The sequence below is a fragment of the Oryctolagus cuniculus genome, chromosome 11 (genome assembly GCF_051225735.1).
Source record: "Oryctolagus cuniculus isolate XC-2025 breed Fujian yellow rabbit chromosome 11, ASM5122573v1, whole genome shotgun sequence".
NCBI lineage: Eukaryota > Metazoa > Chordata > Mammalia > Lagomorpha > Leporidae > Oryctolagus > Oryctolagus cuniculus.
In genome coordinates, this window is record NC_142877.1 from 15,272,391 (window position 1) to 15,289,513 (window position 17,123).

Below are 17,123 nucleotides of genomic sequence, written 5' to 3' on the forward strand. Positions count from 1 at the left end.
GCGTTGGTGTGGAAGCCCTCGTGTCTCTGTTCCACTTCTGGCTTGCACGCAGGCCGTCTGTCTATCGTTATTTTTCACTGATTTGTTAACCCAGTTTGCATTATCAGCTGCAACTGCGGGCCAGGCCCTGTGCTGGGTTGTAGGATGCTGACAGTAGGAGCCCCCAGGAACCCTGCATACAATCAGGAAATGAGGCAGGAGGCAGGTGGGAGGAGAGCTGGGCAGGCAAACACCAGCCACACTAGCGAGAGCCAGAGGTCCAACGGCTGGCCTCATTGTCCCCACAACCGATGAGGCAACCGAGGCACAAGAAGAGTGAGGCTCGCCAGGGTCACATGGTGAACAGGTGCAGAGCACACACACCCACAGCCCAGACGTCCAATCAACGCTCAGAGCAGAACTCGGGTCCCACGAGGTGCAGAGGCCATGGCTGATGCCCTCCTAGGTGCCCAGTCTGGGCGGGAAGTTCATGCTTGGCTCCCCATCATCCCAACATCTCTCCAAATCCCCCAGGGTATAACCAGCAACCCTGCCCAGGGCGCTTGTCCCTGATCCCTGAGTGGCCAAACTGGCCACTTCCTCCTACCGCGGTTTGGGTGTGGTTTGTATGTCACTGAGGGCTTCTGGCGCTGGAAACTCGGTCCTCAATGCGGTGACACTGGGAGGTGGCAGAGTCTTCGGGGTGCTGCCCTCCGAAGAGACTGACACTGGCCTTACAAAGCGAGTCAGCTCTCCGCTATGAGAACAAGTAACACCCGGGCAGGGCTCGCCCCCTCCCAGCCCCCTGGCTTCCTGTCTTGCCATGTGACTATGCTGGCAGGGGCTCCCGCCATGATGCTATCCACTGTGTGCCCCCCCCCCCCGTCAGAGGCCAAACAGATGGGGCCACCTGATCTGGGACTTTCAGGCCCCCAAACAGTGAACTCAACAACCTTTTCTTGATAAGGCACTCGGCCCCGAGTATTTTATTACAGCCACTAAAATGGATCCGTGCACTTCCTTTCGCAACATCCCGTCCCTTGTCTAGGGTCTCTGTATTCCCACCCATCAAGCTGTGGCTCAGAGCTTTGCAGGGCCACACAGGTGCCCAAGGCTCTCACCTAGAGCTCCGGGCAAGTCCCCAGGTGCTGCAACGGCCTCCACTAACAAGCCAGCAGGAAAAGGCAGCTGGCGACGAAGCCGCCTGCACCACAGGCCTCGACAGCATGTCTGCTTGTGGCGCGTTCTTCCTTCTCCGTGGCGCTGGATGGAGACGAAATCAGAAAGGAGCCCCTGGCAACAGCAAAGGAGAGACCTGAGCCGTCTGAGGACCCCTGCTGTGCACAAGCGCTCCTTCCAGCAGGGGGCCCCTCTGGCACTCACACGCTCCCAAGCAAGTTTCTGGATCATGAGGCCCACTGGAGGACGCCCTGGACCCATCACACACATGTGCAAAGCTTGGGCTGAAACAGCCAAGAAGCAGCTGTGCCTGCCCTGGGGCCTCTCTCCCCGCCCCCTCCATCCCCATACAAGTTCCAGGTGAAGGTGGGCAGGGCCCCAGGGGGGAGACTGGAGAGGCCAGTGGGTACCCTGCCATCAGCCTGAGCCCGCCCAGCACCCGCTAGCCTTGTGATGCAGGCAAAGTCGCTCGTGCCCTTGAACCTCAGTTCAGAAGCATCTCAAGGTGGGAACATCAGCATCTCGGAGGAGTCAATGAGACGCCAGCGCTGTGCCCACAATCGCTCCTGCCAGTGAGCGAGCGTGGGTGGGACAGCGACACTTGGAAAAGCCTTCCTCCCAAGTTCTCCCATGGGTGCCGCTCTGGGCCAGCCTCCTGTGCAGAATGGGCCCCAGAGGACAAGCCGCGAGGGCCGAGGGGGTCCCACGTTGACGTCCTTAGTAGTGCCTGATGGCCAGGAAGCTGCGACCCCTGTCAGCCGGGGTCAAGGTCACGCGTGCAGCTCGGCTTTGAACTACACGTGGCAAGTCCCTAAGCTCCTGCTCCTGTACCGCGTTTGGGATCCTGGCAAGGCCATCGGTTCCACGGAGGCTGATCCAGTGCCCGGTCTCGAGCGAAGGCAGGAATCCCCCAGTGTTGGGTCAGATTTAAGCACAAAGGCTGGAGAAGAGAGAGACCGCCCACGCTCAAGTTCCAATTCCCTGCTCGTCACTTGTGCGCCCTTGACAGCTCCCCACCTCCCCGAGTTTCAGCCTCCCCATCTGTAAGACAGAGATAATATTATACCATTTAACAGGGTCTGTGTGAGGATGAACTGAGATGAAATACACAAACGGCTTAGCACATTCCTTCAAAGGCTGAATAAATGTTATTTTTGTGCTGTTACTGTTGCCACTTTGAGCTCTGCTACCAGGCAGCTGGCTGTGCCCTTCCCTTCCCTGTGTTGGTACAAGTTTTCCCAATGGTGTGATCACCTCACGCCTAACTGCTCAGACACTGTTGCTACATCGCACAACTCCAAGGGCATTCCTACACCTATTGCATTTGAATGGTACCCTCTGGGCTTGTGCAGTGCACAACCTATACTCCTGTACATGGCAACCCTGAGCTCAGAATGAACTACAGGACTCTATAGAGAATCTGGGGATGTCTAGCTGGAGAGCATGAGTCCCATGAGCATCCTGGTTCTGTGGTCCTCCAGAATAGAGCTAGAGAAACCCAGGGAGACACTTTGTTGCCAGAGGAGAGTATGGTGAGATTCCCTCCACACACGGACACAGTTTGGGGATAAGCAATAGCCTCAGCCCAGTTCAGGGTCTCTGAGTGGAAGTCTGCAGTGGAGAGGACCCGTGCTCCCTGGCCAGGGAAGGCTAAACGGCACACGCCAGTCGCCGCATCACAGCTTGTACTGTTTCCCGCCCAATAGCAGCCCGGCCTGCAAACTGGCAGCAGCCACGACACCCTCCTCTCCAGCTGGCCGCTTCGCATCTACTTGGTAAACACAGCAACTCCCCGAGCCCCAGCCCTTAGCCTCAGCCACAGGAAGGACCATGGCTGTGAGGATGCACTCAACAAATTTGAGAAGGGCGATCTGCCAGGAGCGATAAAATTGGACGTCTGGAATCAGTGTGTGTGACTCTAGAGCTGCAGGGGCCAGTGCACCCCTCAGCATGCCGGTCACCGCACCGAGGGCTTGGTGACGGCACCTGCGGCTGGCCCTGACAGCAGGAGCGGCCCAGGAAGTCCTGGGGTGGAGCCTGTGCACTGCCCAGACCATGTGGTCATGCGCATATAGCAATGGGGCCGGCCAGGGAACGGAGGGTTGGCCATCCGCAGGGCAAGTCGTCTTGTCCGCTGGCCGGTGGCATTAGAAGCTACATAATCGCCGGCGCCCGCGGCTCACTAGGCTAATCCTCCGCCTTGCGGCACTGGCACACCAGGCTCTAGTCCTGGTCGGGGCGCCGGATTCTGTCCCAGTTGCCCCTCTTCCAGACCAGCTCTCTGCTGTGGCCCGGGAGTGCAGTGGAGGATGGCCCAAGTGCTTGGGCCCTGCACCCCATGGGAGACCAGGAGAAGCACCTGGCTCCTGCCATCGGATCAGCGCGGTGCGCCGGCCGCAGTGCGCCGGCCATGGCGGCCACTGGAGGGTGAACCAATGGCAAAAGGAAGACCTTTCTCTCTGTCTCTCTCTCTCACTGTCCACTCTGCCTGTCAAAAAATAATTTAAAAAAGAAGCTACATAATCAATATTTACTGAGTGGATAGATTAACCTGATCACTGGAGGGGGTGAGGGCTGCACCAGAGTGAGCTCTGTCAGACTCTCACCTTGGGCTCAAACTTTAAGGCCACATGCCAAAAATCTCAGTTTTTAAGATAAATAATATCGGTTAAAGATGAATGTCATATCAAAATATTCAATAAGTGCAGGACCTGCCAGGGCCAAGATGAGGGCGAGATGAGTGGAGCGGAGGCGTGCAGGTGCAGGTCCGACCCTGCCTTCACTTACATGGTCTCTCTAAATGGGGTTTTTACTGGGTGAAGTGTTGTGGCGTAGCGGGGAAAGCCACCGCCTGTGAACGCAGCATCCCTACGGGTGCCAATCCGTGCGCTGGCTGGACTCCCAACCCAACCTCCTGCCAGCGGCTCAGGGAAGGCAGTGGAAGACGGCTCAAGTGTTTGGGCTGCTGCCACCTGCGTGGGAGACCCAGATGAAGCTCTTGGCTTTGACCTGGCCCAGTGCTGGCCATTGTGGCCATCTGGGGAGTGAACCAACAAATGAAAGATCTCTCTCTCTCTCTCTCTCACTCACTCTTTCTCTCTCTCACTCTGATTTTCAAAATAAATAATTTTTTTTAAATTTGATATTTATTTATCTGAGAGTTTCCATCCACTCCCTCACTCCCAAATGCCACAACAGCCATGGCTGGGCCAGGCCAGATGAAAGCCACGAGACAGGCGCTCAGTCTGGGTCTCCCATGTGGGTGGCAGGCTCCCAACTATCTGCTGTCTCCCAGCGCGCACTCTACCAGGGAGCTGGAATGGGAGAGGAGTGGGACGCCAGCCCAGACACTCCAGTCTAGGGCAAGAGTCACAATTGGCACCTTAACTACTGCACCAAACACTCTCCTCTACTGAAAGTTTTGGTATTTTGTGTGGGATGGACCGTTGCATTAACTTCTGCATTATAGAGGCACTGCATGAAATACTAGCTGCTCGGATCATTGAGGGGTTTCTGTGCCCCCGGTAAGTGCCTCACTCACCTTAGCCTAGTCCTGGCCCTGCCCACAACCATCTACCAGGACTGGAGATTTTCCACAGGTGGCAAACCGCACCCTCATCTGCCACCAGGCCTGCCAAGCCCAGGGGTCACTTGTACGGTTGCTGGACCTGTGGGGCCTGCTTTTGCCAAGGGCCCCATTTTTAAATACATGGTCATGGGTGTGAAATGAGACCACTCGGGTGCAGAGGGCAGCACGTGGCCTTGGTGCTTTCTGCCTCACAAGGGAAATCCCCAGAGGCCCCACCCCCTGAGACCCCAGGAGCTTCCCCCAAAGTGACCCCCCAGCCCACGAGGGTCGGCTGGTTTGCTTTTTAACTGACTTCACTTCTGAGAGCAGATGTTGGCTTACAGAACAACTGAGTAGAAAGTGCAGAAAACCCCATGATGTCCTCTCTGTCCCTCCAACCTCCCAGATGGCTGCCCTCCGACTGACACCTTCCCTTCACGGCGCTTCTTACACTTGACGAAGGAATGCTAAAGCGTCATTAACTGAAGTCTGTGGTTCACGCCAGGGCTCACCCCTTGTGTGGCACACGCTATGGGCTTGGACGAACGCAGAACGCCCATGTGTCTGCCACTGCAGTGTCATACAAGAGTCTCACTGCCCTAAAATCACTGTGCCCCTCGTCCACCTGTTCACCGCCCCCCCCCCCCGAAACACCTGGCAACCAGGGGTCTTTTACTACCACCATGGCTTGGCCTCTCCCGGAACACTGCAGAGGTGGCATCACACACAGCTTGGAGCCCTCTCTTGTTCAGTGGTGTGCCCCTACAGCGCCTCTATGTCCTTTGTGGTTTGATAGCTTTTTCCCATCACTGACTTATTTAGCCACAAGGGGGGGGGGTACCACAGGCGGTTTATGCATTCCTCTCTTGAGTGACATCTTGGTTGCTTCCAAATTTTTTTTTATTTGACAGGTAGAGTTATAGACAGTGAGAGAGAGACAGAGAGAAAGGTCTTCCTTCCATTGGTTCACTCCCCAAACGGCTGCTACAGCCGGAGCTGTACCAATCTGAAACCAGGAGCCAGGTGCCTCTTCCTGGTCTCCTATGCAGGTGCAGGGGCCCAAGGATTTGGACCATCCTCCACTGCCCTCCCGGGCCACAGCAGAGAGCTGGACTGGAAGAGGAGCAACCAGGACTAGAACCAGAGCCCATATTGGATGCCGGCGCCGCAGGCAGAGTATTAACCTAGTGCACCACAGTGCTGGCCCCCCAAATTTTGAAAATTATGAATAAGGCTACTGAGAACACTCATGTCTAGGCTTCTGTGGGACACACAGGCTCAATGCATTCGGGTAAATAAGGAGCACAACTGGCCCATGAGGCTTTGAGGCCCAACAAGACCCCAGGGACCCCATTCCCTGAGTGCTTCCCAGGACACGCAGCCACGAGTTCTCCAGTGGTGTGGACCAGCAGGACATTGGGTAGCACGTGGAGGCCACCAGCCTCTCGTCCATAGCAGCCAACCCGGCTTTGGAGCTGGAGGGCCACACCGCACTGCTGCCTCTCCCAGGACAAGGCAAAGGTTTCTAGAAGTGCAGCTAACAGAAGCAGAGACCCCCAGCGAGGGTGAGGCATGGATGAGACTCTGGAAACACAGTGCCCCTGTCCCAGCCACCAGTGTCCACGTCACAGCGAGATGCGTTCGCCTGAGTGTAGCAGCCTGAAGCAGGGGCCCAGCCGGGGCAACAGGTGCAAGCAGGCCCACAGGGTGCTCTCGGTGCAGGAGGCTACAGAAGCCAAGGTCGGGAAGGAAAAAAACCACCTGTGTGTGATGAGTGAGGCAGGCAAGATCAAAGGAGAAAGTGATTAATCTCACCGGAGCGCGCGCCAGCTGGTTTTCACACGTTGTCTCATTTACATCACACAGCCGCCCTTTGGTGGGAGCTAATTATCCTCATTTTTCAGATCAGAAACGGGATCCCAGAGGCGCTACACGACCTGCGGCTGGCTGGCGGTGGAATTCAAACCCAAGACTCCCGGATTCCACACGCTTCATACTCTACCTAGTCCTTCTTTAAAAAAAAAAAGTATTAGTTTCAGAGCCAGAGAGAGAGAGAGAGAGACAGAGACAGAGAGAGCACTCCCTCCTGCTGGTTCACTCCCCAAATGCTGGCAAAGGCCAGGGCCAAAGCAGGGAGCCAGGAATGCAATCCATGTCTCCCCAGCAACGTGAGCCGTCACTGCCGCCTCTCTGGACCCGGGAGAAGCTGGAGACAGGAATCAAAGCCGGCCACTCGGATGTGAAACGTGGCGTGGTGACGGGCAGGCTGACTGCGCCTCCCGCACACTCTTTGAGATATCCCGTCGCTTCCCGTGGTCTTGATTGCCACATTCGCGCTGTGGTTCCCAAACTGCCACCGGCAGCCCCCACGCCCAGTTCAGTATTTCGTCTCAATGTCTCACAGGCACCTCAAGGACAACAAAACTCACCACCTTTCACCGAAAGCCTGGCATCTCCACCCACAAAGATGCCCGAACCTGGACGCTGGGGTCAGCGCCTCTGCCTCGCGCCCACACCCTCAGCCCCACCAGGTCCCATTCCCACCATCCCAAGTCCTACTCCCTCCCTCTCCAGTGCTCCGGCTCTGGTCTGTGCACCGTGGCCTCCCAGCAGGTCCCCGCTCCCTTCACCCCACCCCAGTGTCCCCTCCTGTGCTGGTGGGAGTGGCTTCTTGACTTTTTTTTTTTTTGACAGGCAGAGTGGACAGTGAGAGAGAGAGAGAGAGAGAGAGAGAGAAAGGTCTTCCTTTGCCGTTGGTTCACCCTCCAATGGCTGCCACGGCCAGCGCGCTGTGGCTGGCGCACCGCGCTGATCTGAAGCCAGGAGCCAGGTGCTTCTCCTGGTCTCCCATGGGGTGCAGGGCCCAAGCACTTGGGCCATCCTCCACTGCACTCCCTGGCCACAGCAGAGAGCTGGCCTGGAAGAGGGGCAACCGGGACAGAATCCGGCGCCCTGACCGGGACTAGAACCCCGTGTGCCGGCGCCGCTAGGCGGAGGATTAGCCTAGTGAGCTGCGGTGCCGGCCGGGCTTCTTGACTCTTAAACACGATTTCATTTCTCTCCTCACTCACACCCTCTGACAGCTACTCGCTGTTGTAAGCTCCTTGTCCACTCACTTCACCCCGAAACCACCCGATGAGACGGGCACTTGGCTGTCTCCTTTCACAGAGGTGAAAGTTGGGGTGCTAAAGGGCAAGTAGCCCCAGGTCCCACAGCAAGAGGCAGCTTCGCACTCTGACCAGTACCCTGAACAGCCTCGCACGCAAAATCCTCATCAGGGCCCTCCACCTCTCTTCATTCTCATCCTCTTTCTCTCCACCACATCCCCCAAGTCCAGAGCAAAGGTTTCTTTGTAAGTCCTCAAGACTGTCACACTTCTCCCTGCCCCAGGGCCTTTGTACATGCTGCCCCTGGAGCATGGCCGTCCCGATTCTTCCCTTGGCTGACTTCTATTCCTCCTGCTTGTCTCACTTTCAGTGTTGCTTCCTTGGGGGGGTGTTTCCCTGAGCCCCAGATGGAGCTAAGTTCCCTGTTGTAAGATTACACTCTCAGGGGTGGTTTTGGGGCACAGTTGGCTACAGACATTGGTTGGGGTCCCCACTTCTCCACTTCCAATCCAGCTCCCTGCTAACACACCTGGGAAGGCGGCAGAAGATGGTCCAAGTGCTTGGGCCCCTGCACTCACATGGGAGACCCAGATGCAGTTTCCAGGCTCTGGCTTTGACCTGGCCCAGCCCCAGTCTGTCACCTACACTTCTTTGAGGGCAGAAACCACCCCTGCCTGTTTCTCCAGGACCGGGTGGGTCGAAGGAACAAATGAAATGCGGATGAGAAGAACAACTGATCCGCTGAGCGTGCTGCTCTGGCTGTGCAGCCAAGAGGCACGTTTGCTGATGCAGCGCTGTGCCTCGGCGAGCGCCTCGCACCCTGAGTGTTACATAGACCTCCTGCGGGTCGCGGGGGAGTGCTAATTCTGACACAGCAGCCTGGGCCGGGCCTGAGAATCTGCATTTCAGACAAGGTGCCGGTGACGCTGACGTTGCTGATCGGGGACCACACTCACGGCAGCAAATGTTGAAGAACCCCCACCCCCGTCCCTCTGTCTCATCTGTGAGCCAGGTTTTCCCGAACTCCTCCCTCCCTTCCAGGTAGCTCCTGCTTATTTTTTAAGATTGAATGATTTGAAAATCAGAGTGACAGAGAGAGAGAGAGAGAGAGAGAGAGAGAGAGAGATCTTCCATCTGCTGGTTTACTGAACTCCATGCAGGTGCAGGGGCCCAAGCACTCGGGCCGTCCTCTGCTGCCCTCCCCAGCGCATTAGCAGGGAGCTGGATGGGAAGTGGAGCAGCCAGGACTCCACGTGGCTGTCATAAGCTACAGCTCCACCCACTGCCCCATATTCCCAGCCCAGCTCCTGGGTACCAGGAGAGGACTTTATATGAACTTTTGTTACAGGGACCAGGGAGTGAGGGGCAGGCGGTGAAGAGCTGGCTCGTGCTAGGGCCTGGTGTACATGGGCTGTGTCTGTTGGAGACGCCCGTCCAGATGCCGGTGGCTTCGTCACTGAGGGACCACATCCAGGGGCTGTGCACGGTGCACTTTCCCACCTGCTCCCGTGGCAGTCCCACAAGCAGATCCCTCGTCTGTGGGCAGCTTCCCTCCACGTGATGAGCCACGGGCTCTGTGCATCTTTGGTTCTGCCAGCTTCTCAGACCACAGAGCCCTCCCCGAGCCTCAGGCACTTCTATAACGCTGCCACTCAGAGGGACACACATGGTGTCCACATACCCAGGGCTAACTGGGAAAGACAGTGGCCGGGACCGCCGGGAAGGAGGCGCACCAGCGTCTGGTGGGCACCACGTGGTGGTCCCTGCCACAGGGCCTGGTCCCAGACGCCACCGGCTTTCACCGCGGCTGCGTTCTGCTCCCCATCCGCTTCCCCAGGCCAGGCCTGGTGTCTCTCCAAGCTGCCCCTCCCCCACCCCAACTCTTCCCAGCCCCCTCCACACCCCGGCAGGAGGGATACCCACCCCACCCCTTCCCTGTCTCCTTGCTGCCCTCCGGGGCCTCCAGCACTGCCACCCTCCTCTGGAGCCCCACACAGGAAGCCAAGCCACGCCACTGTCTCACTCCTCCCCCATGTCTCGAGGGCCGAGCTGGGCCCACAGCATCTCCTGTTCACTCTCCACACCAGAAAGGATGCCCACGTCCCACAGGGGGCTACCTGATTCCCGACTCCAGCTTCCTCCCGAGACAGGTGCAGGGAGGCTGCGGAAACGGCTCAGGCAGCCAGGATCCTGCCCCCGGCGTGGGAGAGCTGGATTGCCTTCCTGGGTCTCTGGCTCTCCGCCGTGGCTCCCCTAGCTGTTGCTGGCATTTGGGGCATGATCCAGTACCACATGCGATACTCTCGGATCAGGAGCACCACAGTGGCTGCCCTCTGACACTCCCACGAGCAACCCTGGCGCAGCCCTGAGCCCTGCCTCTTGCTGGGAAGCCATCCACCAGAGAGGGAGGAATGTGGGATTGAGTCCACGGACGTCACGTGACAAGCTCACAGCTGATCCTCATTCCTAAGCCCCACGTGGCCTCGCCTTGGCCCTTACCAAGGCAAACCCACTCCCCAGCATGATGGCGGCATGTGGGGTAACAGACATGCAGCAGGAACAGGCAGAGGGCCTGGCACATCAGGAAATCCACAGCCCCATCCCCGGCCTAACCCCCACCCACATCCCCGACCCAAGGTCTGCAGGCAGGTGGTGGAGGTGGTGAGGCAGGTGGCAGTGCCCTGGTGCCCAGGCCGGGAGGGATGGGGCGAAGCTGGTGGGAAGAGAGGGTTAAGGAGCCGGCAGCCCACACCAACACCTTCCATTCTGCACTCCTGGCCATTTCTTCCCCGTGAATTTAAATGCATTCTGTCACACTGAGTTATGTCACCCGGAGGAAATGCCCAACTCGGCGACGTTTTTAAAGATTATTTTTTAGATCACCTATCACTATCCATTTGAGGAACGATTGTTCAATCTGGAAAAATAAATTCAAAACTGTCCCCATCTAAGCTAGCTGGAAAAATAACTTTCCCTATTCTTTTCTTTTTTATTTATTTATTTTTTTGAAGAAGGCTCATTTCTGAAGGACAGATTTGAAAATCCGTTTTCACCTTGATAGTCTGGCTGGATTTGAGCACCTTGGTAAGCTGCGGGTAGACAAGCACAAGCACAGCCAGCTGTGTGACCTCGGGCCATCCATTTAACCTCTCTGAGCCTTACTCTCCTTCCTGGCCACCCTGAGGTAACACCGCCACCCGTGATCATCAAATGAGATGATGCCCAGGCCAGGCCGTGAATGAGAGACAGGTGTAAGGTGTCCGATCCACTAAGCTGTCAATTCCTCAAGGGCAGAGAGCAGGTGCAGGCCAGCGCTGCTCTTCCGTCTGGGCTTGTACAGGGCCTGGTGCCCAAGAAGTGTTTCAGAAATTCTGGCTGGATGGCTGGCTGGATGGATGGACAGGCCAAGGGGCGATGGCTTGGTAGATGGCTGCATGATGAGGGCAGGAGGGATGCCACACGTGCAGGAAAACAGCTACCCAGCAAACAAACGCCTTAAATCCCTTACTCATGGCCCTCCAATTCCCATGGGGTAAACACAGCCTTCGTGCTGGTTCCCATCACTGAATGCAGCACTGGGGAAAGAGGCGTGCACAGTGAGCTCTGAGGAGCCTGCGGACGCCGGCTCCTGTGCCCAGGGAAGGAGGCAGGGCGGGGCGGGGTGGGGGAAGAAAGGAGAGGAAGGGACAGAGAGAAGGAAAGAAGGAATAGGAAGGAAAGAGAATCATGAATAAACGTTCACCACAGAGAGGAAAATAAAAACACTTGGGGGGGGGGGAGCTGTGGACAGTGGGTTAAGCTGGCATCCCACAGGGCGTCAGTTCGAGTCCCCGCTGCTCCACTTCCAATCCCGCTGTGCTAATGGCCTGGGAAGGCAGCACAGGATGGCCCAAGTACTTGGGCCCTTGCACCCACATGGGAGACCCAGATAGAGTTCCAGGCTGCTGGCTTTGGCTTGGCACAGCCCTGGGTATTGTGCTATTTGGGGAGTGAACCAGCAGGTAAAAGACCTCTCTGTCTGTATGTCTCTGACTTTCAAATAAAAATAAAAAAAAAAAAAAAAAAAAAACCCTCAGGGAGCAAGAGAAGGAATGCAGTCCACAGGGCAGGAGGAATGTGTTCACCAGCACACGGGGGGAGGGGGCTGGGACCCTCGTGTTCGTTCCTCTTGTTTTTCTATTTATTGTATCATTTATTTGAAAGGCAGAGGAAGAGACAGTGTCCTCCCATCTACTGGTTTACTCCCCAGCGGCCACAACAGCCAGGGCCAGGCCAGGCCGAAGCCAAGAGCCAGAAAGTCAACCCAGGCCTCCTGTGTGGCTGGTAGGGACCCAACTACCTGAGCCAGGGTCTGCACTGGCAGGGGGCTGGAACTTGAGCCCAGACGCTCCGACAAGAGTCTCAAGTGCTGCCTTCACCACGGCACCAAACAGCTGCCCTTGAACCCACTCACTCTGGAGGAAAGGCCCTCTCAAGCACCAGGCTGGGACCGGGTTCATAAGAATGGAATTCAAGCGGAAATTTCTCTTGTTACAAAATAACTTGAAGTCCATGCGTGGTTTCTTCATAAGACGCGTCTTCCACGAACTTTTGAAGCCCCTTCCTCATACTGAACAATGCTCCTCAATGACTCTTTAAAAAAAAGAAAAAGTTTTTAAGCGTTTTTATTCAGTGAGAGAAATGCACAGGAAAGTGAGGGCTTTAATTAGGGGAGAAAGAAGTCCGGAAGCTAAGTTGGGTCCGTACCAGGCAGAGAGCAGGCCAGGAGCCACGTGGAGCAAGCACGCAGGCAGGAAAGCAGAGAGCAAGGCCAAGGGCCCAACAAGGGTGCAACCAGAACAGGGAGGGGCCCACCTTGCTCCAGGCCTCTCAGCTACTCCCAAAGGGGCGTGGTTACATAGTCTGATTGGCAGGTGGGCATCCAGGTGAGATCAGGTAGGGGCAAGAGATCACACAGCGGGAGCCGGCATAGCTAAGCAATTTGATCCTGTCTGCTTTATCATTCCCCCTCAGAGACTCCAGACCTTAATCCTAAGGGACGTTGAAGGGCATAGAATCATCACATCTTCTGTAGCTGCTTCCTGCTTACGAGGGGTGTAGCGCAGGCCCTGCCTGTCCTGGGTCTGGAAGTCTCACCTATCTCATCTAACACATTGGCTTTATGAGCTGGAGGATTTTCGGTCACCACCAATGGCTATGTCCCTGCATGGTCAGTTATTCTTAGGAGTCACTGAGTTCTGAAACATAAGTTTGTTGATCACCATAAGTAAAACTGGAACAAAACCAATTGCAAGTGGAGTGTCCCATGAGATGGAAAGAACATGTCTTACAGAATCCCAGATAGTGGGTGGTGATGTAGATTATAAACCCACTTAGCTTGAGCATAGAGAATTATAGTAGAAGAACTATAAGGATGAGAGGCAGCTGTATAAGGAGTTTTCTTATTAATAACAGTTCCCAGAGAGAATCAAAAGAGGCAGATACTATATGTCAGCCTTAAGGTGCAGTAGTTTTTTTTGTTTGTTTGTTTGTTTGTTTGTTTGTTTTTTTCGACAGACAGAGTGCACAGTGAGAGAGACAGAGAGAAAGGTCTTCTTTGCCGTTGGTTCACCCTCCAATGGCCGCCGCGGCCAGCGCGCCGTGGCTGGTGCACCGCACTGATCCGATGGCAGGAGCCAGGTGCTTCTCCTGGTCTCCCATGGGGTGCAGGGCCCAAGCACTTGGGCCATCCTCCACTGCACTCCCAGGCCACAGCAGAGAGCTGGCCTGGAAGAGGGGCAACTGGGACAGAATCCGGCGCCCCAACTGGGACTAGAACCCAGTGTGCTGGCGCTGCAAGGCGGAGGATTAGCCTAGTGAGCCGCGGCGCCGGCCAGTCTGTGGTGACCTTAGACATAGAATAGCTTCCTTTCTCTTGACTGCAAGGGCATGCTTTCCTGGAGTCAGAATACAACCCAGGTAAGATACCTCCTGTTTAGAAACCTCAGCTTTTGTTTGGCAGATTCTGTATCCTCACTTTCCCAGATTTTGGGTTTAGTGGGATGCAGAAGAAATTATCCCTTAGGAAGGCAGTAGAAGATGGCCCAAGTCCTTGGACCCCTGCACCCACGTGGGAGACCTGGAAGAAGCTCCTGGCTCCTAGCTTCAGATCGGCACAGCTCCAGCCATTGCGGCCATCTGGGGAGTGAACCAGCGGATGGAAGACCTGTCTCTACCTCTCTCTGTAACTCTGTCTTTCAAATAAATAAAATAAAAAGAAATTATCCCTTAGGCAAAGGTTTAGCATACAATAAGATGTGTTGAAACAACTGTCTCATTAGTAGCCCTGAGGCCTTTAACCATTTTGTACTCTCCACTTGACCTTGTGTTAAAACGTAGGAGACAGGAATATCACAGGGAGACATGGACCCAAGAGTCCATGTTTGAGACACTTAGTTAACTTTAAAGAAGCACCTAAGAATACAGGCAATGGAGTTTGACATCTAGACATAACTAGAACTTATGACACACAATAATATAACACACTAGAACAAAGTAAATCTTTGGGAACAAGTTTTACCATTAATTTTAATACTGTAGGGGGCAGCGCTGTGGCGTAGTGGGTAAAGCTGCCGCCTGCAGTGCCAGCATCCCATATGGGTGCCAGTTCAAGTCCCTGCTGCTCCACTTCCAATCCAGATCTCTGCTATGGCCTGGGAAAGCAGTAAAAGATGGCCCCAGTCCTTTGGCCCCTAGACCTGCATGGGAGACCCAGAAGAAGCTTCTGGCTCCTAGCTTCAGATCAGCACAGCTCCAGCCATTGCGAACAACTGGAGAGTGAATCAGTGGATGGAAGACCTCTCCCTCACTCTCTGCCTCTCCTCTCTGTGTAACTCTTTCAAATAAATTAATAAATCTTTTGGGGCCAGCTCTGTGGCTTAGTGGGTAAAGCCACTGCCTGCAGTGCCAGCATCCCATATGGTGCCGTTTTGAGTCCTGGCTGCTCCACTTCCAATCCAGCTCTCTGCTATGGCCTGGGAAAGCAGTGGAGGATGGCCCAAGTCCTTGGGCCCCTGCACCTGCATGGGAGACCCAGAGGAAGCTCCTGGCTCCTGGCTTTGGATCGGTGCAGCTCTGGCCGTTGCGGCCAGTTGGGGAGTAAACCATTAGATGGAAGACCTCTCTCTCTCTCTCTCTCTCTCTCTGCCTTTCCTCTCTCTGTGTAACTCTGACTTTCAAATAAATCAATAAATATTTTAAATAAATAAATTAATCTTTTTTAAAAAATTTAATATTGTAACACTTTGAGGACAGAGATCCTGCATGGGAAGTTAGTACACAGTGACTCTTGTTGTTAGTTTAACAATTAATACTCTTATGTATGACATCAATGGCACCCGAGACTCTTGACATGAGCTGCCTAGGCTATGGAAGCCTTCTGAATCCACAAACTCCATCAGTATTTGGACAGGGCCATAAGCAAAGTGGAAGTTCTCTCCTCCCTTCAGAGAAAAGTACATCCTTCTTTGATGGCCACTTCTTTCCACTGGGGTCACACCCAGGGAGGTCCTCCATGTAGGGGCACTTTTTGCATGAGTGTCCTGGCTTTCCATGCCTGAAATGCTCTCATGGGCTTTTCAGCCAGACCAGAAGGCTTAGGGCTGCCTCTGAGGTCGCTGAGTGTTACTTAAAGCAAGCGCCATTCTACGAGTCTGCTGTATGAGCTGCTTCCCATGTTGGAACAGTCACTCTTGAATTACTCCTATGAATGGGAAACCTTCCTTTTCTAAAGAAATCTTACCTGGAAGCACAGTAATAATTGTTGCTGGTATTTCTTGAGCGCTTACTGTGTGCTGGGGACAGTTCAGTGCATTGCTGGGTATACACCATGGAATCTCTCCAATGACCCGGAGGCAGAAATTCTTCCCATCCCAAGTTTACCAGTGCACTTGAGGCACTTGTCCAAGGTCACATCACAAAAAGGAGCTCCAGGACCTAAACACAGGTGATGATGGCCGTCCTAACCACCCTGCTGTCCTGTCCCCAGTGGGGAAAGAAAGGGCTATGCACTGAACTGCCCATGCAGGCAGCACAGGGAACCAGAGTCTTGGAAAGAGGCGGGAGGAACAGGGGCTAGTCCTGGTTCTGCTCGTGGCTGGCTGTGTGTCTTGAGAAAGCCTCTCGCCTTCTCTGAGCTTCAGTTTTCCTGGTCACCTTCTGTGAGTATTACAGTATTACTCTGTAAGTATCACAGAGTATGCGCTGGACGATCCTGCTCACAAAAAGGATCATGGCTGCGTGATCCGTCTTTGGGTACCCCAGGGTCCGTAGGATTTCAAACGCAGCTATGGTTGAGCTTACCGGAGGTTCTTGAAGAATCCTCGTAGTAATCATTTCTCTAATTAACTTAAACCCAGTAGAGCTGTATTACTCTCAAGCACACTTATTTTGAAAGTCATTTCTGTGACTGCACGATACTGTGCATTTAGCTCCTAGCACTGCCTGCCTGTAATCTTTTACAAATGCTGGTGCAATGAAACCTATTTTTGTGGGAAAGGAAAACAAGAGAAACAGACGCAGGAAGGAGGTCTGCCTGGACGAGGCATCCTCTCTTTGGGATTCACAACCCCTGGAAACCTGAAAAAGAAATGTCAACTTCCCTCCCCAGAGAAATGCAACGCTCACCAAGCTTGGGCGGTAACTTTGGGACGGAGAGACCTCAGGGACTCGATCCCCAGAGCCAGGGCAAAGGAAGAGCTTTGCCCCGCCCAGACCACGGCTGAGGCTGCAGGTAATCCTTCAGGCCTGTGTGTGAACATTCTCCATCAATGCAGAAAAACAGCCCAGGGCCACCCAGACACTGGCCAGGAGTGTAAAATGCAGAATGCTCTTGTCAAATCTCTTAATGAAACATAAGCAATTAGGCTGAGGGTCCTATCAAAGGCAGCCTGTCACTCAGCAGCCTGACACTTAATTGAATTTTTGTTTTCCATCCCCTGGCTCCTTCCCCCGATAAACAAATTCATTCTCCACACATCAGGTTTCCCCAACCCAGAACCCAGCGATAGTCAGTCAATTAACTGACGCAACAAAAACTTCCATTAAAAAAAATTTCCCCTAATTAAAAGAGGAGTGAGATTTTATGACACTCGGGCCTGATATCTATTTCTCTGTGGTTAACCCTCCCTCCTCTTCCTCAGTGACCTGGTGGTGGCAGGGGAAGGGGCAGTGCCAGCATCACCCAGAGTTTACTGTGTGACCTTGGGACATTGCTTCCCCTCTCTGTTTTCCTTCAGCTGTAACACAAAGGA

General features: G+C 54.6%; 1 long non-coding RNA gene across 9 annotated transcripts in view; it reads right to left on the minus strand.

The window, feature by feature from the left end:
- The window catches only part of LOC149123354 (uncharacterized), a 37,021-nt gene extending 26,697 nt beyond the window's left edge, over nucleotides 1-10,324 (minus strand). For 2 of the 9 annotated variants that reach the window (XR_016215811.1, XR_016215810.1), the window contains exons 1-3: nucleotides 9,951-10,302; nucleotides 6,542-6,737; nucleotides 1,101-1,272 (exon numbers count right to left, since the gene is read on the minus strand). This is a non-coding gene — a long non-coding RNA (uncharacterized LOC149123354). Of the gene's footprint in view, nucleotides 1-1,100; nucleotides 1,273-6,541; nucleotides 6,738-9,950 lie in introns of all 9 variants that reach the window. The other 7 variants (XR_016215812.1, XR_016215813.1, XR_016215814.1 and 4 more) reach the window with 6 other exon arrangements.
- Between the last annotated feature and the right edge of the window lie 6,799 nt (nucleotides 10,325-17,123).